Below are 26,690 nucleotides of genomic sequence, written 5' to 3' on the forward strand. Positions count from 1 at the left end.
TCAAGAACCCCTACTAAAAGCTTAATACAAGAATATGAACATATAAAAGATATTAAAATAAACTGATATAAGTGTTTTGTAAGCATGTATTGCAATTCCTTCTATGTTCTAGTTTTCCCTCAGCATGGATCATCTAGACACTCTCACTAGTGAAGCTTTAGACCATTAATGAACCTGAACATCAACTCAAATAAGCACAGATATGCATTATGTATAAAATAGTTATAACTGCATCTGAAATACAAAATTAATATAATAACTTGAATGCATAAACATCTTAAGGCCATCTTAAAGCTATCTGTTACATTGTTAAAGCAATGATCAATTTGAATAACCTAGTAATTCAAATGGCCTCGTCTGGCCTGCTGCTCAAAATAACCTAAGACTGGTTTCACTTCTGCAAACTCTCTGCAAGCCTGTTTCCTGTCAGCCTGTGACTTTTAGCCTTTTCTGAAAGACACACTGTTCAACCTCTGAATGCAATATAAACTACAGATTATATTATTAATGCAATGGTGATGATGATTATTCTTTAACAATAGCAGTAAAATAATTTCCCTGCTCCACATGCTCCATTAGTTTTCTCACACACACAGCCTTGTCTGGGCGTGGCTTTGTTCTGACGTGTTTTGTGTGAACGGTCTCTCAATAAAAGGCAGCAGGAGGAGGAGGATCTGGAGGTCATTTTCATGGTGGCCTCCCTTGCGCAAATAATCGATCGATCGACTGTCTTGTTTTCTTCATGATGAATAAGTCTCTAGAATTCGCGGGGCTTGTGGAAACACAGATCCAACATCTGGATTAGCAGTGCTGGAGGGGGAGACTCTGAGCAGTCCACAACATGGCAGATGTTGTCTGTAAAAGAAATCCACACATTGCATTTTTAAAAAAATATCGGGTATAATGCCAACGTCTCTCACACAGAGACAACCTACCATTTGCTTTTTTTTTTGTTTTTTTCTGTCCTCAGGGTTTTTGGCCTCAACATGGCAGAAGGTAAACCAATCTTCGGGCCATGTGCGAGCCGATCATATATACAAGACGCGTCCTAATATTCTCAAAAGAAGAGTTGTTTGTATGTGCTAAAAAAAACAAGCCTCAGAATGAAAACAAAATGAGGCTAATTAGTTCTTTGCCTTATATAGTGTACAAAGGTTGCAGCCTTGTTCTATCATGGAAATGTTAGTAGACTCCTATGACTCACAGAACATTTGAGCCGACCTGGTTTTCCATTTTAGGATGAAACCTCTTCTCACCCACACTCTGCTATTCATCTCTGTTTTTATGTTGCGGCTTTTGAGCCGGGTCGTAACACTGAAGATTACAAAGATCAACATTAAGACCAGTCTGTGCATTCAAAGCAGTGACAGAAAAGAGTGTGGGGCATTAACCCCCACTCACTGAAATGGCATCCAAGATGCCTTCATAACTTTAAGAAAAGGAAAGAAAAAAGGCGATAAAATGTAACTCTAGGAATCACTCATTTCATCCACCTTTGCCACCATTTTCCACATTAACTAGAAGATGAAATGAATCGATTAGCTCAAAGAAATTCCACTGCAGACGAGTGTTTTGGTGGTTAACCCTTGGTAAGTCCTAAAAAAAAAAAAAAAAAAAAAAAAAAAAAAAAAAAAAAAAAAAAGTGTACCCCTTATGAAGACCTAGAGCCAAAAATCGACCACGCCATAAAAAGTGCTATAAAAAGATTATACATTAATATTTTTCCACTTTAAATTAGCCAATATTTTAGACCTACTTCTCCTTGAAATATTCATATAAAGTTTTAATTATATTTCGCGATTTTAACCTTTTATATCCCGGTTTTGTCACATGAGCACACTGCCTTTTTTGGCAAAAAATGAATTACTACTGACCTTCATTTTGATCGGCCGTTAGTTTTTTTGCAGGAGAACGTTTTTCACTCTTGCCCCAATAAATGCATATTACCTTGTTGCCATCTAAAATCAAATAAAAAGCATTATGTAAATAAAAATACAAGATCAGTTTGAACCAAATAAACATTTTTCAACAACGAACAAGAACATGTATATGGTAAATGTAATTATGTATATTGTTGTTGGGAATGGGGAAATGTATGAGAGAGAAAGAGAGTGTGAGAAAGTGAGAAAGCAGTGAGAGGGTGGGGGGCATGTATGAGGCTGGGGGGGTAAATGTCTTGCTCAGGTAGAGCAGTGGCTGCAGACAAATTTGCTGTGGGCTCGGCAGCTGAATTTTCCACATTTGCTGCATGTGTTTCCCACTCGCCTCCTTTTCCCAACACAGAGCTCACAGAGCTTCCTGCCCTTGGGATTTGTCACTCCAGAGGGGCCTGCAGCAGCACCATCCTGCGCATCTCTTACTAACTCAGCAGCGGCTGATGAGCGGGGAAGACGCTGTCTTTGTGACAAATGGGGCGTGATCAGGCCTTTTCCCACCTCTTCAATGAACATCCTCCTCCTGTGTGGCTTCTGCTGATGCCAGGCCTGATCCACGGAGGTCCACAGCATGAAGACGTTGTAGAGGGAGACGTCTATGATGTGATGAAAAAGGGCCATTGATTGGTCCGTCTCCTGCAGGAGTCACACACACACACACACACACACACACACACACACACACACACACACACACACACACACACACACACACACACACACACACACACACACACACACACACACACACACACACACACACACACACACACACACACACACACACACGAAGAAAAATGAATAGAATTAGAATTCAACTTTATTGTCATTGCACATGCACAGGGCAACGAAATGCAGTTTGCATCCATCCAGAAGTGCTTTAGTGATATAGATATATTACAATATATATTAGCAATAATGTAGATATGCGAGTATATTACAGAAATGGGTCTATTATGTTATAATGTACATGGTATGAAGTATATTGTGAATATTCTATAACTATAGTTATGTACAGGCTGTAGTGAGTACAAGCTATGTACAGGATATGAACAGGATATAAGTATGAAAAACTATACAGAATATGAAATAAATAACTTTACAGAATCTGGGATATACAGCTATACAGAAATGGGAACTATGCAAGTTGTAAACAGTTGTAGGATTAAAGATTATCGAATGTACAGAATGATTATTTACACAGAGCTATACAGTAGTGCAGTTAAGATAAGTGAGAGTGTAGATAGTTTCTACAGAGGCTATATAAAGTGCTAGTGGTTGTGAGTGGTGGTTCAGTCCATGTTATTGTGTTTGAGGGTACAGTTGTCCATTGTGGGTGTGTGTATGTTCATGGAGTTGGAGTTGAATAAAGGTGTGCGTAACTGATGCGTAATGACACCCACCTTATCAAGGTTGTCGACACCTCCTTTGCGTCGATTGTAGTCTGTGATGATCGCTGGCTTTTTTCTCTCGTCATCGCTGACCTCCGGCCTGCGATGTTTCGTGCTCAATAAAAGCACATTCCTGCCCCGTCGGGGAATGTACAACACTAGGGTCTGTTTCGCTGAAAAGGCAAAGATCAAGGAGTAGACGGCTCTCCCTCTCATCTAGCGCAAAATGGGTGGGATTTCTTTTTTGTTCTGGCGGATTGTGCCGACCAGAGCCATTTTATTTTTGAGGAGTTCCTCTGCCAGTTCAGATGAGGTGGAAAAAAAAAAAAAAAAAAAAAAAAAAAAAAAAAAAAAAAAAAAAATTGTCGACTGTGACGACATGCCCATGGAGCCCGTCAGTCATCTGCTGGACGACCCTCATCCCCTGGTTTACCTCGGCCGGTTCGCCCGCTGCTCTCCCGGTGTAAACCTGCAGCCGCCAGGCGTATGATGTCTTGACATCGCATGCTGCCCAGACCTTTATGCCGCATTTCGCAGGCTTTTTGGGGATATACTGGCGGAAACTGCACCTTCCCTTGAACGGTACCAGCTGCTCATCCACCGTAAGGTCCCGGTCTGGACTAAACAACATCCCCAGGCGGTGTGCCCACATGTCCCATATCTGCCGAATGGGAGCCAATTTGTCCGCACATCGTGCAGGTCGGGTGAGTTTGTCATCAAATCGGAGCGCTCTGGTTATGTGACAAAATCTTTTCTCAGCCACTGAGGCACGGAAAATCTTCCTTCCCGTTTTCTCACTCCAAAGGCTGGCGATGGCCTCGTGCTTTGACCGGTATACACCGGACAAAATTAGCAGCCCCACATAAGCGAGCATTTCGTTGCTATCTAAATCTCTCCAGAATGAGATTTAGCGTCTGCCCTGAAGGTTTGTCATTGCAACTATATGCTGTATAATCCCATCAGTTATGTACAACCTGAAGCTGGAGAGTGGGTCCGTAATTCGGGCTACAGCGTAGTGGGTCGGTCCCGGAATAAGCCCCGTGGGTGCTGCGACGTAGCGCAGCGTCTCGGCGTTTGTTGCGGACCATTTCTTCCCATCTTTGGAGGTCCACGCTGCTGCTTCCTCCGGCGTCCTCCCCTCGTTCTCATCTTCAGAAGAAAAATCAGAGGACGACTCCTGGCGATCAGTGTCGAGAGACGAATCATCTGTGTCACCCCTGGAATCAGAGTCACTCTCGGCAGATGAAGAGGAGAGATCCTTGCTGTCAGAGCGCATCAGGATGTCCACTACTTCCTTGGTACCGTGCCATCGTGAAAATGCCTACTCCCGCGCTACGGCTTATTCTTATAACCTCTCCTGCCTGCACCTGCATAAACAAGCTGAGGTTGGCGACAAAATAAAGTCCAATTTGTTTTTTATTCTTGTTTTCATGTTCTTGTTAGATTTGTTTGCATTGCAGGGTGTACTTCAAACTTATCTAAACTTAGAATGAGACAGACAAATTTTTTTTTCTTTTAGGCAGAGAGACCTTTATTTTATTTATTTTTAAATATAAAGGTCAAAATGCACCCTCTAACAGCCCTAAGGGCAGAAAATGGTCCCGAACGAGCAGCGGGCCAAGCTGCTGCTGCACTCGGGGAATGAGTCTGCCTTTCCCAGGTGTATGTCTCGAGCAGCCCGCTGGAAAAGGTCTATGTTCCAGCAGGCGTCACATGTGGAACAAGGGCGCCACCCGGTGGCCAAATAAAAAAATTACAATTCTCAGGCTGCTTGTCCAACACCGAACCGAAACAGAAGCCATCACCCATACGTTAATGGTAATAATTCTGCAGTGAAAAATAGCGTTTATAATGGGTTTCAATGGGGCGATTTATGGCTCTAGGACCTCATGTGGATGGCGGTTTGTAGCTTAGCCACTTTAAGCTAATCTAATAAACGGAGACTGCAATTCTAAAGAAAAAAAGAAAAAAAAAAGGGTCGGAAGGTTTGGCTATATTCTATTCAACACAGTGAAAATGGCCTAATATTAAAAAACGCTGGGGATGAAAAATGGCTGTAGGTCCTACTGAGGGTTAAACTGCAAAGCAAGCCACGCACATGGTGCAGGCCACTTCTGTGGGCTCTATCAGGGATTTATGTGACTAGTCGACTAATTGTCACTAGTCTGTATCAGACTTACCAGTCGTTCAATCTAATTGTTAAAATTTCAATTGATGCCCAATGCTGGTACATTGTGTTCTAAATGTTAGGCAGCGATCTACCACCAGATGGTGCACTGTTGTTGAGAAACGCCATAAATCTATTAATCTACCCTGATCTTCTTGTTAACACTGAGATCACAGATACACGCAGAGGAAATTAGTTTCCTGAGAGGTGGAAAACCTCTCCTTTAGGAGAGCAGTTAAGTCAATGGGGGAGGGGCTCAGAGTAGAGTCACTACTCCTTCACATCAAAAGGTGACAGCCACCTTGGCCAGGAGGCTGTTCCAGCTGGGCACGTCATACCAGTAGGAGGCCCCAGCATCCTTGGTCATGCTAGCCAGTTTACATCTATCAGCTGTGGTCAGGAGTGGTCCTTCCTGCTGCCCCCACAACCTGACTAGAAAACAGCTGTATAATGTATTACCTGAATCATTCTCGCCACACTTAGAGGTACTTTTAGATTCTCAAATGATTGTCATATTTTAATAGAACATCTTTTGTAGTAACGCATTTTCATTTGTATTTAACAGAATGTGATAAATGGTTTAAGATACCTCTGCGTCTAGTTTGACAGTTTCTATTAATCAGTTCTGAAAATCAACTCAATATCTGAATGTTCCTTAGTTTTACTTTAGTTGGTTAGTCTAATTATTTCCCCCTCGATTAGTCGACTAGTAAATAAGACGCCAGGAACATCCCTACTCTTCAGACAAAATGTGAGTGTGAATTACATACCAAGGTATTAAAATGGATATGGAGTATGGCTTTGGTTTACCATAAACAGCTGATGTAAGGACATCACTAATGTACTCTGTCCAATGAACACTGGAAACAAGACTGCACTGACCTTGCTGGCAAACCTCAATGAGTTCAGAGTTTCCCCAAAGCTGTCGGGCTCCGGAGCAATGTTAACAAACATCAAGCTGCAAATAAAGACACCCAAAATTAGTGCCAAAGAATAAACAGTCACAATCTGAAGTGGTGAGATCAAACGCTGTTAAATATTTTTTGGGGATAAATTCCTTCAGTTTTATGTGTCGTCATTATAAAGATTTGTGATGTCAACAAACTCACGTTTTGCCGTTTCCCCCCCAAACATCCCTGCAGGAGGTACGTGAGCTTCGAGTTCCTGTAAGCTACGCAAGTCTCCTGGAACACAAAGGCCAAAAAAAAATCATTAATACTGTAAATGTAAAGAAAGCAGGTGTGACATCTAAGACTACAGAAACTGCAGCTGCAGACCTCGTTGGCCAGAGCGGCGATAACGACACCCAGGTTGGACAGTGAGCTGTTGATGGCGGTCATCTCTTTGAAACGGTCACCCTGAGACTGGCTCTTCACCATTCGCTCACTGCCAGCCAAGTCCACCAGGCACAGAGTGGCTACACACACAGAGAAAACCAACTCTTATAGGAAGCAGTGATCCATTTTTCCTTCCATTAAATGTAGTTTTAATACTTTACAAAAGACACTTCTTTTAGCGCTCAGGGGCTCAAACATTAACGTTGAGTCATCAGAGCAGATTTTGCACTGGTTACAGTAACAATAACTAACCAGACTAAATATTATAGATCCAAAAACAAGAAACCACATTCCTGATGCTGGTACTTCCAGTGTGATTATACTCATGTTACGACCCGGCTCAAAAGCCGCAACATAAAAACAGATGAATAACAGAGTGTGGGTGAGAAGAGGTTTCATCCTAAAATGGAAAACCAGGTTGGCTAAAATGGCTGGTGCCACCAAGGCAAAGACTAGTGCACTGCTGGGAAGCTTGCCTCAGGTATGCGTTTATCCACACCTGACTAGGTGTGGCCAATTAGCACCAGCTGAAAACACTGAGATGATTAGAAGCTGCACAGGGACGTAACACCTCCTCCCTTAAAAGGGTTCCTCTAGGACCCCTAAACAAATTAAAAGTCCATCTGAAGCCTTGATCCCTCAAAAGTAAGTTGGCATCTTTAAGCATGGATGCCCCTACATGAGGATCTGAAGTTGCCACACTGAACAGACAAAAAGTAACATGTGACCAACACAAAGGAGCACAACAGTCAAACCCAAAATGATTACCTGACCTGCTACAACACAAAACCAAAAGTAGCAACAAATAATCACAAGTGATCTGTTGTCTCCACCACACAGTCACATACAAGTGGCCCTATACCACAACAAGTTACTCTAATCCAAAAAGTTCAGTAAATCAAGCACACTAGTGACCAATCACAAAATAGAGAGTTATGGCCACACAATGATCACATCAAGGGTGGCTCAGCACCCCACAGTGTTATTGCCATCACCTGGCCAACACTCACAAGTGATCCAACAAAATAGCCATATTCCCCACAACACTAAAGGTCACATCACAAAACGCTCACCTCACAAGGATCTCATTAGCATCTATCAACACTGACATATGCACACACATGGTGTACACACAATGCCAACTTAAAAAACAGCCTACCTGCCTCAGCTACAGACCATAATCATGAATGGTCTCAAACCTCCTACCAAGTTTGGTGCCACTGATTCACTATGTGCAACTCCCAGCCTAAAACACTAAAAACAACAAAACCCTTACTTTTCCTACCCTAGTCTTCAGTGGTGTACCAGGCTCGAGGCAACTTTAAACGCGAACTCGAGAGCAGGCAGCAGACCAGAGATAGTCTCCTACCAAACTCTGAAGCGTACCCCCACCCAGGATAGCCACCAAACACAATAAACTAAAACAAAGCAAAACAACAAACAAGTGCTTCGATGGAAGGGCAGCACAGCCACCCAGCTGAAACACACTTACTAAAGGGAGTTCGCACAATTACACTGAACACCATCACTCACCCACTTAAAAGCAAAACAAAAAACTGATATTCAGTCTCCACTAAAATGTCCAAAGATCCCGGACGAGCCACCACTTATGTTACGACCCGGCTCAAAAGCCGCAACATAAAAACAGAGATGAATAACAGCGTGTGGGTGAGAAGAGGTTTCATCCTAAAATGGAAAACCAGGTTGGCTAAAATGGCTAGTGCCACCAAGGCAAAGACTAGTGCACTGCCGGGAAGCTTGCCTCAGGTATGCTTTTATCCACACCTGACTAGGTGTGGCCAATTAGCACCAGCTGAAAACACTGAGACGATTAGAAGCTGCAGAGGGACGTAACATTCAGTATTGATATTTGTAAATGTAAACTATGAGGATTTATTTATTTTTTTTAATTCTTTTCTTTTTTTTCTTTTTTTCCCCTCTTTTTTTCTTTTTCCAAATAAATGTCCCGATTGAGTAATGAAACTAACCCAAAGGAGAATTCTAACAATATTAGACAGGCCATTCAATATGCTTTATCGTGGACAACTCGTGGCTAAAAACCCACACACACACACACAAACCTCTAATCAAACATGAAAACGGATAATCCAGCTGAAGCTTCAGACAGCCGTCAGACAGTGAAACACTGCCATCTGCTGGACTCGAATAACAAAGACGCTGCTTTGACGGGTGAGGGAGTTTCAACAAGTCTGCAACGACTCAAGCATCAGACTACAGAACTATTATAGTGGACATGGTGCTCTAATGACTGCTTCATTAACGCAGGTCAGAAAGGATCAAACATATCAATAAATTATAAAACACAAAACGTCTCTTATTGCCCAGGGCTCAGGAAGTGAGTGTGTTCCTTATAGCCTATTAAACCTTAGCAGGTTATTTTGATGTGTTACAGATGAAACAGCTATCCAGTAACATTCAGCTACAAAAACGCTTTTTTATAATTACTTTTTTACAGCTTCGCACTTTTACACAAGTTTTATCATCAGTGTCACAATGGCTGCTGCTAAAATTGAGTACAAGATATTTGTTGGCCTGATTAAAAGGTCTTGATGCGTGCTCAATCATCAGGGAAGTAAATCTCCAAAAGTTGATTCTGTTCTTCTGGACGTAGCGTTTTCAGTCAGAAAAATAGCCGACTGAAGGAACAATGGGCTGGGAGGTCAGTTCCTTAATCATGATTATGCAAATTCTCATGACCATTGATCAACAACCACTGATCAATGGTCTTGAGTACCATTCACAGAGAGTTGGAGAACGGCTGCAATCACAGCATTGTAAGATGGTGACAGATGTACCCTTAGGCCCCCTCCTTGATTCAGAGAGGGTCTTTCCCTTTTCACGTAAATGGCCTCCTTGACTCCGCCCTCAAACCAGCGTTCATTGCAGTTATTGTTGACAATCACATTGTATCGTGTAACCATCCAGCTCACATATTCAATGTAAATGATTTGTTGAACTGAAGACATGATGAATGTTCCTGCATTAAACCACATCCAGCCTAGTGTTCTCACTCTCCCTAAATGGATCTGTTACATTAGTGATATATGGGAGTTGTGTTTCAGTCTTTTCCACATGAGGACATTTACATTTAGTTTTTGCTTTACTGATGAGTGGCTGGTTAACCTGCAGTGGTTGAAGTATGTGTCGGTCGTCTGGAAGAGTAGGTGTAGAAGACGTCTTTAATGAATGTAATGCTCTGAAGGTGTCAGCGATTACTGTGAATTCATTATAAAAGTGGATTTCAGTGAATAAAGTGAATAAAGACAGGCGCTCATGGTGAAGCTCAGGTGTCCATAAAGTGTAACAGGAGAGCTTTGTCATACTTTCAGATATTTTACATGAGCCAGTCTTTCAAAAATTACATAAATAAATAATTCATTCATTAATCCACAGGAAACACAATGCTCATATCTGAAAGTAAACTCTGATATATATCCCCGACTAGACTTACTACTAAATAAAGGATCGCCCCAAAATGACTAAATATATAAAGACACTCTCCAGAAGAAGTTAAAGGGATTTTATTTATTGTACAAGCAATATCTTCATAAGAATTACAAATTCTGCAGACATATTACCTTCTTACTGAACCTGAACAACTCACACACAGACGTGTCTGCTGCTTATCTTTGTTCAAACATGATGTTTTATCTTCTCTTCAAAACACATTACTCATCTTTCTGGCATCGTGTTACATGAAAACACCTGCATTCTACCTGTGTCATTGTACCACAAAGACAATGATTGCAACACTGTGCTTGCAAAATAGAAGAAATAAGACGACCAGCAAATACATAAAAGATGGTAAAAGTGATTCCATCTTTGTGTCTCCTCCCATTGTTTCCCCAGTCTGTCTAGTTCCCATATTCCCAGGACAGCGCTGGACAACAAGTGGGTATTCCAAGACTGAGAGACAGCCAGAGTTGGCGAAAGATCAGACATTCTCCACTTAAGTAGAAGTAAAAATACTATTGTTCCAGTGAAAGTTAAAGTACTGATTCAACTTCATTACTCAGCTAAAGCAAAAAAGTACAGGCTCGAAGCGCTTACAGAGAAAAGCATACAACAGAATACAACAGAATGCTGATGGCGGCAGTAACACACACTTGGAGGAGAGGCTCCAGCCGTCCATTCCAGCCCTATCCCTAACATTAACTCTAACCATAACTTTAACCTTAACCCTATCAGGTCTTGTTTTACAAAGCTGTCAATGGAAAATTGTATTTAGTAGTCAGTATAATCTTTTAGTGATATAAGTTTGCATATGGTAGAATACTGCATGTAGTTATTTGTATTAGGAAATATTCAACCATGTATACTTAGAGGCATATAATTAATTGTGTGTGATCTCTAACAGGCTGCAGGCTTGGGGTGCATCCCAGGAATGCACCCCCACGTCTGGGAGCATGAGAGCTCATACCTTGTTTTATTGTTTTACGGCAGGATTAACGTAGCTATGTCTATTTTAGTTTAAGTGCTTCTTTACATATAGATGAACTGCTGGACTTGCTCACCATGTTATCTAGGGTGGGGGAGACTACCCCCTTTCCTGACCAAGGATGTACCTTTTGTGCTCTCATGACCCTTTGATCAGCAGGACACACACACACACACACACACACACACACACACACACACACACCCCTACTGAAGTATAAATAAAGATTGGGGCAGTTTCTTAGTGCGAGTCTCAGTCTGGAGGCTGCCCTTGCTAGCAAGAAGTTCTGTGTGTTTCTCTTCTCTGAGTCTTTACTGAAGAAGTGTTTTAGAATATTTTCCCTAACATTATTTGGTCCTTCGAGCCGGATCAGAAAATATCAGAATTGTCATCTGTGACTCTGTTCCAAGATCCAGCACTGATTCCTGACGCCGTGGGGAGCCAGCACCGAAGCCTGTGCACAGCCCTCTTGGACGAGGAGAGAGCCCCAGGACGTTAAATTCGGGTCTGGGCCGGTGTTATAATCTGGTCCACGGCGGTGGGATTCAGTCCAATGATCTGAATCGCCAGTGGGACGTCAGGGGTGAGAAACACTATTTCGGTATATAAGACGGCCGCAAAAGTTTAAAGAAATGTGATAAAAAAAAAGGGGGGTTTAAGTTCGCCAAAAGGAACTGTGTTTTGACCAGTTTTAGAGGTAGCTGAAATTATCTCGTGACAAATTAGCGCGCAAATGTTTATGTGTGTGTATGTGTCTGGAAGTAAGTTGATTTTACAGCACAATACGCTGCTGAACTACTTCCATTTTTTGTTTTCTTTGCTGAGGCTCACGTGCTGGTGACAAAGGAGAACTGTTGAGTTTCATCTCATAAAACTGATACCGCTTCACCGTTAGGGTGAAGTCGAAGGCCGTATCAGTAAACCACTCTGAAGTCAAGCGTGCCAGCGACGGCCCAGCAAAATCTTTGAAAATGGGTGATAAACAAGTAAAATTAACACCTGATGAGAAATGTCTAGAAAAACAGCAAGCCGGAGCAGGACTAATCCAAAAGAAAGAGAGAGGAATGCATCGTGGAAGAGCAAGAGGTAGAAGAAACAAAGTAGACAGTAACTCAGAATAGGATAGCAGCTCAGGTGAAGAGAGCAGTTCAGACTAGGAAGAACATAATAATCCCTCACCCAGCGAAAATTAGAGCTCACAGTAGTTTGAAGTAGTTTAAGAAAGGGTTGGAAACAGACCCGACTGAATAGATATAAATGCAAGAGGAATAAAGTAAAATAAACAAAAAGCTAAATTACAACTTAATTTTAATGCATTCAAACTAATAATAAAAAGGATAACAACCTATAAACTGGTATTAATAATGAAAGCAGATAATTCACACAAACAGAACTGTGATAACTGTGATAACTGGAGTGTGCAGCGTTTCCGTGAGCAGTTTTCCTGCATCTTGACTTGTGTGTAGAGTGTTCATAACATCAGCATCATGTTTTTGTTTATTTGTTTTGTTGGGTTGAAAAATAGTTAAATAAACTGGTGATCATATTTATGGATCACCATGGTACATATCATCAGCCATGTGATTTATTTACGCAGATGAAAAAGTGAGTGTGAATGTGTCTGACGTCACAGTGTTTTTGTGCGCTGTGTAAGAGTGATTGCCTTTGATTGTGAGAGCGGTGATTCTGCAGGTCACCAGCTATTTAAAAAAAAATATATATATATAAAAAAAAGAGTGAAAAAGAGACAAAATTTACATTGTAGATGAAAAATAATTATAGGAAAAAGGTTTTGTGTTGATCAGCCAAGAACAACTACAATATTATTTTCTGCTTTTAAGAAAGGACTGTTCACAAAAACACAGAGAGAGAGAGAGATGTGTGTTGATTAAGCAGTGATGATAATAATGAAATGTCTTAGTTTGTCACTTTCAGGTGAAAAGCAGACCTGAATCAATTTTCCACATGCAGCGGTCGGAAGAAAGTCATAGTTTAACATCATTGGAAACATTCAGGCCAAGTTTCTGGCTGATTTATTTACAGCACCATGTGTCTCTCAAACTCACAAGCAGCTCTCACTCCTCCCTGAAGACAAGGAATGCAGCTCCAAAGAGCAATAATATGACAGATAAAGAGACAGCAGCAAAAGTCCTGAACAAAGAGTTCCAGCAAGCAGCAGCAGTGTGGACAAACAGCATCAGAGAAGAAAGCAAACCCATCTTCTGTCTGATTGGATGAATTCCACGGAGGGGCGAGCAAGATGGCGGCGTGAAGAGGAGTTTTTGTTCGAGCGCTTAGCACGAGACACTTATTTGACGTCTTTCTGGCTTTCGGGACTTTTTTTGGAGATCAGCGCGCTAAACCTGCTGGATCTGAGGCCAGGTTCTGCGGCGGCAGCATGTCGAAATGCTCAGAAAGGACTGAGTGACTCGGGCAAGCCACATGCGGCTAGCATGCTGGCTAGCGACCATAGCTACATGAAAGAAATGGACCCTTCATGATGCGCTCAACGTGCCAGCGCTGTGGTGGGAAAGGCTCCATCATAAACACGCCCTGCGCCCTGTGTAGAGGTTCAGGCCGAGAAGAAGAAGACGACGACGACTTCCAAGCCCAAGAAGGTCGGCCCCAGCGTGGGCGAGCTGATTGTGAAAGCCGTGGCCGCTTCCAAGGAGCGCAACGGCGTGTTCGCGGCCGCTCTCAAGAAGGCTCTGGCTGCCGGAGGCTACGATGTGAAAAAGAACAAGGCCCGTGTCAAGACCGCCATCAAGAGCCTGGTGGCGAAGGGCACTCTGGTGCAGACCAAGGGCACCGGGGCCTCCGGATCCTTTAAGATGAACAAGGTTACTGAGAGCAAAGCCAAGAAGCCCGCCGCGGCCAAAGCCAAGAAACCGGCAGCAGCTGCTAAGAAGTCGCCCAAGAAGGCAGCAGCAGCACTTCAGCCACTAGCACAAAGTCAACCGCATCAGAGGAGGGACAGGACAAAGCTGAAGGAGAAACTGCCTGCTATTGGACTATTGAAGTGGGAGAGGACAATAGAGTGAGAGTGGTGAGAACACAAATTTTGTTATTTAATGTGGGAAATAAAAATTTGTGGTAAAAAAACCTGGGAAAAGAAAACTGACTGCTTAAGTTGGAAAATTGTGAAGGGGTCTGAAACATTGCGAAAATAGAAACATACAAAATCACACACACAAGCAGAACATGCATTAACCCTACTAACACTTCCAAACACAAGAGAGCTTATGAAGATTAGACAACATCTTAAGCGTGAGTCTGTTTATCATCTTGTCCGAGTCACCCCGTGTGATGCAAAGACCAGTGGACTCATAGCACAGTATTTAAGAAATGATCAAATAGCAGAGAAATGTGTAGGAAAGGCAGCTTTAAGAACATGCTCTGCTGGATATGCAGCTCCACAGACATGCATTAAACCTGCCTAATAACACAAACACCCATGTAATGAAAATTAGCTTGTTATCTTTCATCAGTGTTAAAATAGTGTCAATTTAGCAGACACTTGTTATCAAATACTGAATTTATCCAATGCAAAAAATTGACTCTCTAGGTTGCAGGACAACAATTTAAACTTTTGTGGGGAAAAAGATTCTGGTTTGACCAACCAGTGATCAGACAATAAATTTAGTTGTTAATATAGTAAATTGGGAGAAGCTTCCTGCTTGATTGATGCAGCAAGTAATTTACTGTATGAGGGAAATTGTCTTTTGTGATACTATTTTGAACATGCTTTTCTGTCGTCCTGTCAACTTAGTGGGTTAATAGCTGATATGCAAATTAGTTGATCGGTTTAAGATTAATGAAAGGTGACTGAATTTTAGCACGAGTGAATGGGATGTGTTGGAGTTGTTGTGTGTTGAGTGGGGACTCAAAAACACTTGAGTTTCCTGCTTTGATGTGTGAGTGAATCCTGTATTTAGATACACAACTCTGAATACGTCAGAACAAACTTTTTTTGTGAAGTGCATGACAGCATGTCACATGTTTTATGATGAAGGGAACAGGAAAACTGAATAAAATAGATCTGTGGCCTAAATGAGTGAAGAGCACAGACCTGGTGTTTAAACTCATAGCTAATAAGACATTAGGCTTATGTGTGTGTTGTGCAGCTGATGGTTGGTTTGGAGTGAATCTAGCTGATGATTTTTCTTTTGTTGTGAAGTTGAGCCTGCCAATTAGTATGATGGTATGATGTACCATGCTAATGGTGATTTACCCTCCTGAGATGAGGAGCTTGTGTCATGACTATAACAAGGCCTTTTTATTTTGATACTTTCACAGTGCACTGAAAGTTTGGTTTGATAACCTCTGTTATTTTTCATTTTTCATTTTTGAACAAGCACTGATTTTTGCTTGTGAATTTCTTTTCTTTGAGCAGATCTGCAAGTCAGGAATTAAAAGCGTTACACGTCGTCAAGAAAATTGTTGCAAGTGAGTTTCTCCACATTTAAAATGGGCTCAGGAGAAAGGGACAATTTGGGACAATTAGGAAATGAGAGTCCCCCCCCCCCCCCCGAAAAGGATTCAACGAGGAAATCCAGTCTAAATTATTTTTCTTTTTGAAATAACGTCGTTTTGCTGAGCGTGGAAATGAATGCGATGATAATTTCCACAATTAGCAAAAGAAGGAACCACTGAGTGAATGAGTAAGAATTTTAAAATAACTGACTGACTAACTGAACATGATTGTGTGAAGTTAACCCCCACCTGACAAAGATGCAGATGAACCCATGTGTTTCCTTTTACAGGAGCAGAAAGATGACAGCAACACTCGAGGTTGCATGATGATTTAACCTTTTAAATGCCATTTTCTGTGTCTGTGCATTTATCAGGTGTGTTATTCATAGGCTTGTGTTGCTCACAGAGATAACTGTGACAAAGTATGCATACGCCTGCGCAAGCGCTAATATTTGCATTTTCTTTTCTTACAGCATGCCAGTTCTTCATGTGAATTGATGATGCGATTTATACCAGGACAACTGGTTGATGTTTTTTCCTACTACAGGATTTCTGGGTTTATGTGTGAGGAAAACTGTGTTTATAGGTTATGAGTGGTGATGCTGTTACACTGTGTTTTTGGGAAAATGTGAAGGTTACTTTGATGATGTGAATAACACGTGTGAAATTTCCTGTGTTAAAAACTAGTGTCACTTCTTTCCATAGTTATGGATGGTTGGCTTTATGGTGTTTTTATTGCACCTCTGGAACCTGTTGACCTGTGTCTGACCTCCGTCTGACCACAGTCAATGTGTATTGCTAATGTTTGTTTTTCTATGACTGCGTGTAGAGGATTCGGCAGAAGCGGACAAGTGACATGAGAAAAACAAATAAGAGATACAGTGTTTCTGGGATAGTTTGATATGGGCTCATTAGCTGGCCACTTTTGAGCCCATAGTAATATATAAGTGGAGTGGCTTTGCTTAAGAGCAGTCACCGATTACATTAATGTTGCCTGAGTACATGGGATGATCCATGTCTGAGGCGACTTATGAAAATAATTGTAGTTTACTGATTTGAGAAAACCTGCACATGACACTTGTCTTGCTGATGTTGAATGCTTATTACTCTTATGATACAATTGTTTACAGGTATGAAGTTTGATTTTACTTCCAGATTTTGCTTTCCAGGCCATGATGGTGTGTATGCAGGCTCCTGGGAGAGCCCGGTGTTAAGCATACTTAATATGCAAAACACACTAACATTTTTATTGCAGGATTGTAGGTCCAGGGTGGTGCTGCTCCAGGGGAGGAGATGCCCTGATGTTGCCTGGGATATGATCTAGCTAATCTTTTTCTTTAAGACAGGAATCTGATTTTAATGAGTTGACTCATGGGAGTGTCCATGTGTCAAGAGAGGGGATCCAGGATTAATATGAAACAATAAATTAACATAAAATTTAACATAAAATTAACAGTTTATTTACAAGTATTAAACCTATGCAAGTGATGCATCCATGTTCAGATGAGGCTTTGATGGCCTATAAGTGAAGTTCACTGAACTAAAAGAGCGTGGTTTGATGATTGTTGACATGCTCTCCAAATAGAAGTTTTTCCTCCTAGCAAGAAAATACAGGTGCAGCAGTAATCTCCTAAGAAATCTTCAGAGGCCCAGTGAGAAGCAAGGACCACGAAACTGCGTTGGAATGAGAGCTGTGCCAAGGGAGATTTCCAGAGGCCAACAGAGGAGATTGTGGACAACAGACGGGCACCTGAAGGATGAGGGGAGCGTGCCAAGCTCCATCGACAGCGCAGAGGGAGTCTAAGGATGACATCATGATTCTGTGAAAGCACAGGAACCAGAAGCTATGGTGGTGATGACAGCAGTTTCCATGAACATCACCTAATGCTGTGTCACTATACTATGAATACGCTGGCACATTGAAGACTGCTGGGATCATAATGCCAGTAAGATAATTGGACCCTGCACCCTTTCCACAGAGGTTTTTCTGCAGAGAACGGACAGTAGAAGAGTCATAAGTATTCCTACCACAGGATAACGGCCTGAAGTGAGGTGATGGGGGTTGATAGAGGCCATTTCAAGTGCTTCTGACCACTCCAACTGCCTGCAAAATAGCGGAGAGACCCTCCTGGATTTATCAGAGCCACTGCGAAAAGGTCGAGATCCCAGGAAACCCCGGCACCCTCAAGACAGCACAATAGAGAAATCTCACACTTGGTTGTTTCAGTGGTGAGGGGGGAGTGCTGATTGAGCCCCCGTAGGGTAAGCTCGCACTTCAACCTCCAGCCTCTGATCAACTCTAGGGCAACCAAGTGCGAGGCGTGACGGACCTGTGTGCAACCAAGGTGGACCCTCTTGGTTACCTTGACTACGACACTCACTTTTACAGGACCCCAGCTGGTGCCGGAAACAGCTGAACCAGGAGGAAGGCAGAGAAGATGGACACACGACAACTCTCACCTAAGGGATATGACGCAAGACCACATTCCTCCGTGGATGAACAATGCCTGGTACCGTTATATCCACGACAGAACAAAAGCAGAATCGGCAAATACAGACTATTATGTCTGTTCCCATCTACCCAGCACGGCAACATACCCCACACTATATGTGTTCCTGGACCAACTCCCAGGGAAGAATTACTCTATGATACTAGCAGAGAAAGGGGACTTTGTGTCCTCTTCAACAACACATTCTGCATTTACATAAAGAAGACGCACATTCATCAAATATGACTGACGCCCTGAATGTTTGGAGACAGATCCAGCAGGCCCAAAATCAGGACTATGTAAGTGATACAAGTGACTGGTTTTCTTGGCTATACACTGGCTCCTGGTTACAGGTGCTAAAAAGACTACTCATCGGAGTTGGGATATTTTTACTTTTATTTTGTGTCTTTGTAACGTGTATATTGCCATGTATAAAACTCATGATTAACCACGTAATATTTTCTACTGTTGCTGCATAAATAGCCATGACAAGTGATGATGATGATAATGACCCCGACCTGTTGGAACATGAAGACTTTGTGTGATTAATGACGATGTGATAGAAAATGTACAACAGGATGTTACAAACTGGTATCTCACTTAAAGTTTTACTGACAACAGGAGGGAATGTCAATGGAAAATTGTATTTAGTAGTCAGTATAATCTTTTAGTGATATAAGTTTGCATATGGTAGAATACTGCATGTAGTTATTTGTATTAGGAAATATTCAACCATGTATACTTAGAGGCATATAATTAATTGTGTGTGATCTCTAACAGGCTGCAGGCTTGGGGTGCATCCCAGGAATGCACCCCCACGTCTGGGAGCATGAGAGCTCATACCTTGTTTTATTGTTTTACGGAAGGATTAACGTAGCTATGTCTGTTTTAGTTTAAGTGCTTCTTTACATATAGATGAACTGCTGGACTTGCTCACCATGTTATCTAGGGTGGGGGAGACTACCCCCTTTCCTGACCAAGGATGTACCTTTTGTGCTCTCATGACCCTTTGATCAGCAGGACACACACACACACACACACACACACACACACACACACACACACACACACACACACACACACACCTACTGAAGTATAAATAAAGATTGGGGCAGTTTCTTAGTGCGAGTCTCAGTCTGGAGGCTGCCCTTGCTAGCAAGAAGTTCTGTGTGTTTCTCTTCTCTGAGTCTTTACTGAAGAAGTGTTTTAGAATATTTTCCCTAACAAAAGCGATTCATGATTAGAACAAAAAACACATTTACACATACCGATGATTTGTCACATAGCATCGTTACCTGTTGGGATGAGAACGTGTTGTTTCCAGAGCACCACAAATTGGGGTGTCTGTAGCTCAGGTAGAGCAGGAAACCTACTAATCAGAAAGTTGCTGGTTCAATCCCCGCCTGCTCCAGCCTGCATGCCAAATATCCTTGGGCAAGATGCTAACCCCAAGTTGCTCTCCGATGCATCCATCGGGAGGATGAATGCGTATTAATGTTAGATAGAAAGCACTTACAGAGAAAAAGCATAGAAAAAAGTGAGTGCATGAATGAGGCAAGTTGTAGAGAGTAGAAAAGTTTTATACAAGAACCAGTTCATTTACCGTTATATTTTAGTTTCATTTTCAGTTCTGTACTTTTTACATGTAATATTGATTCATTAGATTGACTACATGTATTAGACCTAACTTGCGGACAGCAAATTTAAACAACCGTAATAATTTATTTTCAGCGTCTGAAATATTTATTTAGTTTGTTTTTTGTTTTCTTTTTGGCTTCTGATATTAGTCAACTACTATTTGTCAATGTTGAACTAATAATGAATCTAAGAAAAGGTATTTGTCATGGTTGGCCAGCGTCAACCGTGGGGATGTGAGGAAGGAGGAGCCAGGCACGGAGCTCTGAATGCAAGCAGTGCGTTTATTTACAGTGAATGGAAAATAACAATAAATCCGCAGTGCGTTCCCAACTCCCGTGAAATGTCCTCTTCCCAGTGCTAGTGTTCCTTGTCTCCGCTCCTCAGTGTCTGAGCACCCCGTGCTCGCTGCCCTCTCGTCTCCACGCTTCTCCTGGGGAGATAACAAACAGGCAGCCGTAAGACACATACAATGCGGCAGACTATCCGTACTGACTGGCCGAGAGACTAACGTGAAGTCACGCAATGATCCAGCGTCAGAGAGAGCGCCACCGCATTCTTAAGTAGCTCCTCTGACAAGGCTTGATCAGCTGTGTGATGGTCTTCAAGTGTGGCCAACCACCTGGCAGGGCCACACCCACCAGGCCTGAAGGTGCCTGTAAACAGGTGCTCTCAGAAACTCCGGCATCCACACACAAACACAGATATACCTGCAAGCAGGGAGAACGAGGGACAGAAACACACATGTCCATAACTGCTGGGTCGTTTAGACTCCTGAGCTGTGCACGAGGGGTCGAACACCCACTGGAAGGCCGGGCACTCGTTTTCAACCGTAATATACCTGATGTGCTCAGGTAACCTGTAGCGCCATGAAACCTCTGTCACACCAGGGCGCATAAACAATGATGCTTTAAGAGACTGATGGGATCGGGCAGCAGGGAAAACATCCACAAAATGCTACTTTCAGTTTGACTCCCTAAGACTACCTAAACTAAGTAGAGTCATTACATGCTTGTTAAAAGCAAACTCTCATATAGTTTTTAATGTGCTTCTTTCATTACAATGACTAGATAAAGAATGTGGCCCTGTCTCTATTTAACACTGGCTACCCCAAAATGTTTCCAAACCTACAACCGTAACTTTCACTGAGAGATTTTTAGATACGGTTATTGAAGCTGTGGGGTTAATTTTTTAAGTAACATGAGAGAGAGGCAGCAGCATACATACAGAGCATCAGTGATAGAAAGCTAGGCTAACATAGGGTAGCTACCTGTTCAAGGAGAAACATGTATAGGCCCATCTCAAGTGCCAGTGAACATCTAAATGATTCAGGGAAGACTTTGGAGAAAGTGCTGTGGGGAGATGAAACGAAATTCCAAATATGTGGCTTTAACTGACCTTTTGAAATAGGAGTGTGATGCAAAAATGCTTAACATTGTCCACCCCAGCTGTGAAACTCAGAAACCAGTCTTACTTGTTATCATCTATCGTCCGCCTGGGCCTTACACAGAGTTTCTGTCTGATTTCTCAGACTTTATATCTGATTTAGTTCTGAGCTCAGATAAAATAATTATTGTGGGTGACTTTAACATCCATGTAGATGCTAAAAATGACAGCCTCAACATGGCATTTAATCTGTTATTAGACTCAATTGGTTTCTCTCAAAATGTAAAAAAACCCACCCACCACTTTAATCACACTCTAGATCTTGTTTTAACATATGGCATAGAAACTGAACATTTAACAGTGTTTCCTGAAAACCCTCTCCTGTCTGATCATTTCCTGATAACATTTACTTTTATAATAATTGATTACACAGCGGTGAAGAGTAGACTTTATCACAGTAGATGTCTTTCTGAAAGTGCTGTAACTAAGTTTAAGAATATAATCCACCCACTGTTATCATCTCCAATGCCCTGTACCAACAGAGAGCAGAGCAGCTATCTGAACGCTACCCCAACAGAGGTCGATTATCTTGTTAATAATTTCACCTCCTCACTACGTACGACTCTGGATACTGTAGCTCCTGTGAAAACTAAGGTCTCTAATCAGAAGTACCTGACTCCGTGGTATAATTCTCAAACACGTACCCTAAAGCAGATGACTCGTAATCTGGAGAGGAAATGGCGTGTCACAAATCTAGAGGATCATCATTTAGCCTGGAGAAATAGTTTGCTGCTTTATAAGAAAGCCCTCCGCAAAGCCAGAACATCTTACTATTCATCACTGATTGAAGAAAATAAGAACAACCCCAGGTTTCTCTTCAGCACTGTAGCCAGGCTGACAAAAAGTCAGAGCTCTTTCGAGCCAACCATCCCTTTAACGTTAACTAGTAATGACTTCATGAACTTTTTCACAAATAAAATTTGTATCATTAGAGAAAAAATTACCAATAATCATCCCACAGATGTAATATTATCTACAGCTACTCTTAGTACCATTGATGTTAAGTTAGTCTCTTTTTCTCCAATTGATCTTTCTGAGTTAACTTCAATAATTACTTCCTCCAAACCATCAACCTGTCTTTTAGACCCCATTCCTACAAAACTGCTCAAAGAAGTCCTGCCATTAATTAATTCTTCGATCTTAAATATGATCAACCTATCTCTAATAATCGGCTATGTACCACAGGCCTTCAAGCTGGCTGTAGTTAAACCTTTACTCAAAAAACCATCTCTAGACCCAGCAGTCTTAGCTAATTATAGGCCAATCTCCAACCTTCCTTTCATATCAAAAATCCTTGAAAGAGTAATTGTCAAACAGCTAACACATCATCTGCAGAGGAATGGCTTATTTGAAGAGTTTCAGTCAGGTTTCAGAGCTCAGCACAGCACAGAAACAGCTTTAGTGAAGGTTACAAATGATCTTCATATGGCCTCTGACAGTGGACTCATCTCTGTGCTTGTCCTGCTAGACCTCAGTGCAGCGTTCGATACTGTTGACCATAATATCCTATTAGAGCGATTAGAACATGCTGTAGGTATTACAGGTACTGCGCTGCAGTGGTTTGTATCATATCTATCTAATAGACTCCAATTTGTGCATGTAAATGGAGAGTCCTCTTCACACACTGAGGTTAATTATGGAGTTCCACAGGGTTCAGTGCTAGGACCAATTCTGTTTACATTATACATGCTTCCCTTAGGCAGTATCATTAGAAGACATAGCATACATTTTCACTGCTATGCTGATGACACCCAGCTCTATCTGTCCATGAAGCCAGATGACACACACCAATTAGTTAAACTGCAGGAATGTCTTAAAGACATAAAGACCTGGATGGCCGCTAACTTTCTGCTTCTTAATTCAGATAAAACTGAGGTTATTGTACTCGGCCCTGAAAATCTTAGAAATATGGTATCTAAGCAGATTCTTACTCTGGATGGCATTACCTTGGCCTCCAGTAACGCGGTGAGGAACCTTGGAGTCATTTTTGACCAGGACATGTCCTTCAACGCACATAGTAAATAAATATGTAAGACTGCTTTCTTCCATTTGCGCAACATCTCTAAAATTAGAAATATCCTGTCTCAGAGTGACGCTGAAAAACTAGTTCATGCATTTATTACTTCCAGGCTGGACTACTGTAATTCATTATTATCAGGATGTCCAAAAAACTCGCTGAAAAGCCTTCAACTAATCCAAAATTCTGCAGCAAGAGTCCTGACAGGGACTAGAAAGAGAGAGCAGATTTCTCCTGTTTTGGCTTCCCTTCATTGGCTTCCTGTTAAATCCAGAATTGAATTCAAAATCCTGCTCCTCACATACAAGGTCTTACATAATCAGGCCCCATCTTATCTTAATGACCTTGTAGTACCATATCACCCTATTAGAGCGCTCCGCTCTCGCTCTGCAGGCCTACTTGTTGTTCCTAGAGTATTTAAAAGTAGAATGGGAGGGAGAGCCTTCAGTTTTCAGGCCCCTCTTCTGTGGAACCAGCTTCCAGTTTGGATTCGGGAGACATACACTATCTCTACTTTTAAGATTAGGCTTAAAACTTTCCTTTTTGCTAAAGCATATAGTTAGGGCTGGACCAGGTGACCCTGAATCCTCCCTTAGTTATGCTGCAATAGACGTAGGCTGCCGGGGGATTCCCATGATGCATTGAGTTTTTCCTTTCCAGTCACCTTTCTCACTCACTATGTATTAATAGACACCTCTGCATTGAATCATATCTGTTATTAACCTCTGTCTCTCTTCCACAGCATGTCTTTTATCCTGTCTTCCTTCTCTCACCCCAACCGGTCGCAGCAGATGGCTGCCCCTCCCTGAGCCTGGTTCTGCCGGAGGTTTCTTCCTGTTAAAAGGGAGTTTTTCCTTCCCACTGTTGCCAAAGTGCTTGCTCATAGGGGGTCATATGATTGTTGGGTTTTTCTCTGTATCTATGAAGCGCCTTGAGGCGACTTTTGTTGTGATTTGGTGCTATATAAATAAAACTGAATTGAATTTAATCTATTTAGATTTACATCTTCCACAGAAAAAACTGCACATTACTGAAACTTAGTATACTGGACTTTGTTGTTGTCCCACACAGGTTCAATTTCGAGTGGTAGATGGCTCAGTGCTCAGTCAACCAAGATTTTATGATAGTGGGCACAATGAGATAGATAAGCTGCTTGTAAACAGTACTTTTATGCTCTCTTTTTCCATTTGGATAAGAAAGAAAGAACCAGGAAACAAAGGCAAACAAATAATCTGTGCCTTTATCCCAGATTCACATTATAGGAACAGCTGCTCAATGACCACTGTAGTCTTTGCTTACTGCACTTTTATCTAGATCTATGCAAAGTGATCCACTACACCTACTTTTACAGTTAAATCATTTTATGAGCACTGATGCCATTTTAATCTGAGTTTCTACTCAAATACAATCAGTAAAGAAAAACACAGTCTGTGACGTTTGTTTTGAAGGAAAAGGTATTCCCTGCAAATGTTTATCTGTGTGAGACTATTCAGAAAACAGTAATTTTGTTTTATAGGTGAGACACTTGGCCTCTTTTTTCCTTGTTCTACGTTTGTCTTTTGTCCGATTACTCTGGAAGACAAGATGGAAAACTGATATTCTCATGTTAAAAATATAGAAAAAAGATTTTATCACCCATAAATGTTAACTTCTCATGCCTCTAAGCACAAGCAGGAGCAGAAGTGCCCTCTGCAGTTTGTGTGTGGAAGTGCAAAAGCTTACAGCACCTGGTATTCCCAGGCGGTCTCCCATCCAAGTACTGACCAGGCCCGACCCAGCCCAGATCGGGCGTGTTCAATATCTGCGTCACCTCTTACAGTTTTCCTGTAATCTGAGCTCAAAGATGTCAATATGTAGAGTACAGTAAAGCAAAATGGGAAGATTTTACTATCAATTTTCTCAAAAACCGTACAGTAATTTTGGCTGTGGATCACAGGGGGGAAAGTGGAGATACACTAAAAATGGGAGTGGATTGTGAAGTAAAATAGTGTCAGGACACAAAACACTGCGTTTCTAAGCTGGGCTTCACCGATACCGTAATATACGTAAGAGTAGTGCAACCACATTTTCGGTGCGGCTGGCGGTGCGGCTAGCTTGACTGTGACTTCGTAAGTGAGGGCTCACTTGACCGCAGTATACACGAGCTGCCTCATGTTGCTTCCAGGTTGGGAAAGAATGAAAAGATAAACCCTTTTCAAGCTTATTCTCTTGCCGGTCGTGTGATCGAACATTGCAGCCGACCACACAGCAAATACGAACCATGGCTGTTGTGTGTGCCTTCGCTCCCTTTTCACTTGCGCTAGACCCCCAAAATGAGAGATCGGGCCAAAATCCTTTCCACGCCCACCCCCGTAACATCACGCGCCAAAGCCCTATAGTATAACTGACAAAGAAAAAAAAAAAACCTGATTTTACTCACAATCAGGAAGTTGTGTCCTCCCTATATTAAAGCTGCTGTACAGAATCTGCAAAACAAACTGGGTTGAAACATTTTTGACCCTCTTTAACAACATTCCAACATAACATGATCATTGATTGGGGAGATTAAAATTAATTATATATTTTTATGTGGTTCAGCCACAACTCTACTAAAACCTCAGCCAGTAATAGGTAGGCTAACTTTTGGACCGTCCAGTTGTCTGTATGACTGCCGCAGTACGTGCACCACATTTGCACACTATCAGAAAGAGCCAAACAGCCCTGGTGGCGTGAGGAGCTGTAAAGAGAAGCAGAAGCTCTGTTTCTAAAAATGTTTTAAGCTTCTTTCAAAGATTCTGTACTGCAGCTTTAAATGTTTTCCAAAAGCACACAGACACTTATCAGTGTTTCTCACACTTTTTACAGTGTGGACCACCTGATAAAAATGTCAAGCTCTCCTAAGGACCACTATGAAAGCATGAAACTCATAAATCTTACAACACAAAATTAGTATTATTAAATTAGTAAAATTAGCATCTGCAGTAAAGATTTTTTCATACATTGTATACATTCTACCACAGGCAAAGCTGCCTCCATTTTTATATATATATATATTTTAAATATTTTGTAATAATTTATTTGTAATAATTTATTCTGTTTCGGGAGTGTTTTTTTATGCATCTGTATTATATTATACATACACATTAAAAGTGAATCTCTGTCCAAAAAAGGCACTCAGTTTACTTTTTACTCACTGTGAGCATCATTCATTATTCTCCCGCAGTAATTAAGGTTAGGATATGTATTTCTTTTATTCTAATCCATTCTTCTTTTGCAGCATTTAAATAACCTTTATCAGATTTGATGGTTTTGTTACAGACTTTTCAAAAATAGTGTTTTGCTTTTCTTTCACAAATGTTGGGA

At 41.6% G+C, this 26,690-nt stretch overlaps 1 protein-coding gene, 1 long non-coding RNA gene and 1 pseudogene across 7 annotated transcripts in view; 1 reads left to right on the top strand and 2 right to left on the bottom strand.

Moving 5' to 3' along the window:
• Positions 1-26,690, bottom strand: part of LOC113017624 (protein NLRC3-like) — a 159,567-nt gene that overhangs the window by 62,301 nt on the left and 70,576 nt on the right. The window lies entirely within an intron of this gene.
• On the bottom strand, positions 739-6,947 carry LOC113017969 (uncharacterized). Of its 4 annotated transcripts, none has more exons than XR_003271634.1 (4): positions 6,770-6,947; positions 6,602-6,676; positions 6,375-6,450; positions 739-855 (listed from the first exon to the last, which is right to left on the bottom strand). It is a non-coding gene; the product is annotated as an uncharacterized LOC113017969 (long non-coding RNA). The 4 variants fall into 4 exon arrangements; XR_003271635.1 differs by lacking the exon at positions 739-855 and adding an exon at positions 4,564-4,692; XR_003271636.1 differs by lacking the exon at positions 739-855 and adding an exon at positions 4,564-4,705.
• Positions 13,786-14,331, top strand: LOC113017923 (histone H1-like; annotated as a pseudogene).

Source organism: Astatotilapia calliptera, chromosome 3 (assembly GCF_900246225.1).
Source record: "Astatotilapia calliptera chromosome 3, fAstCal1.2, whole genome shotgun sequence".
NCBI classification, from domain to species: domain Eukaryota; kingdom Metazoa; phylum Chordata; class Actinopteri; order Cichliformes; family Cichlidae; genus Astatotilapia; species Astatotilapia calliptera.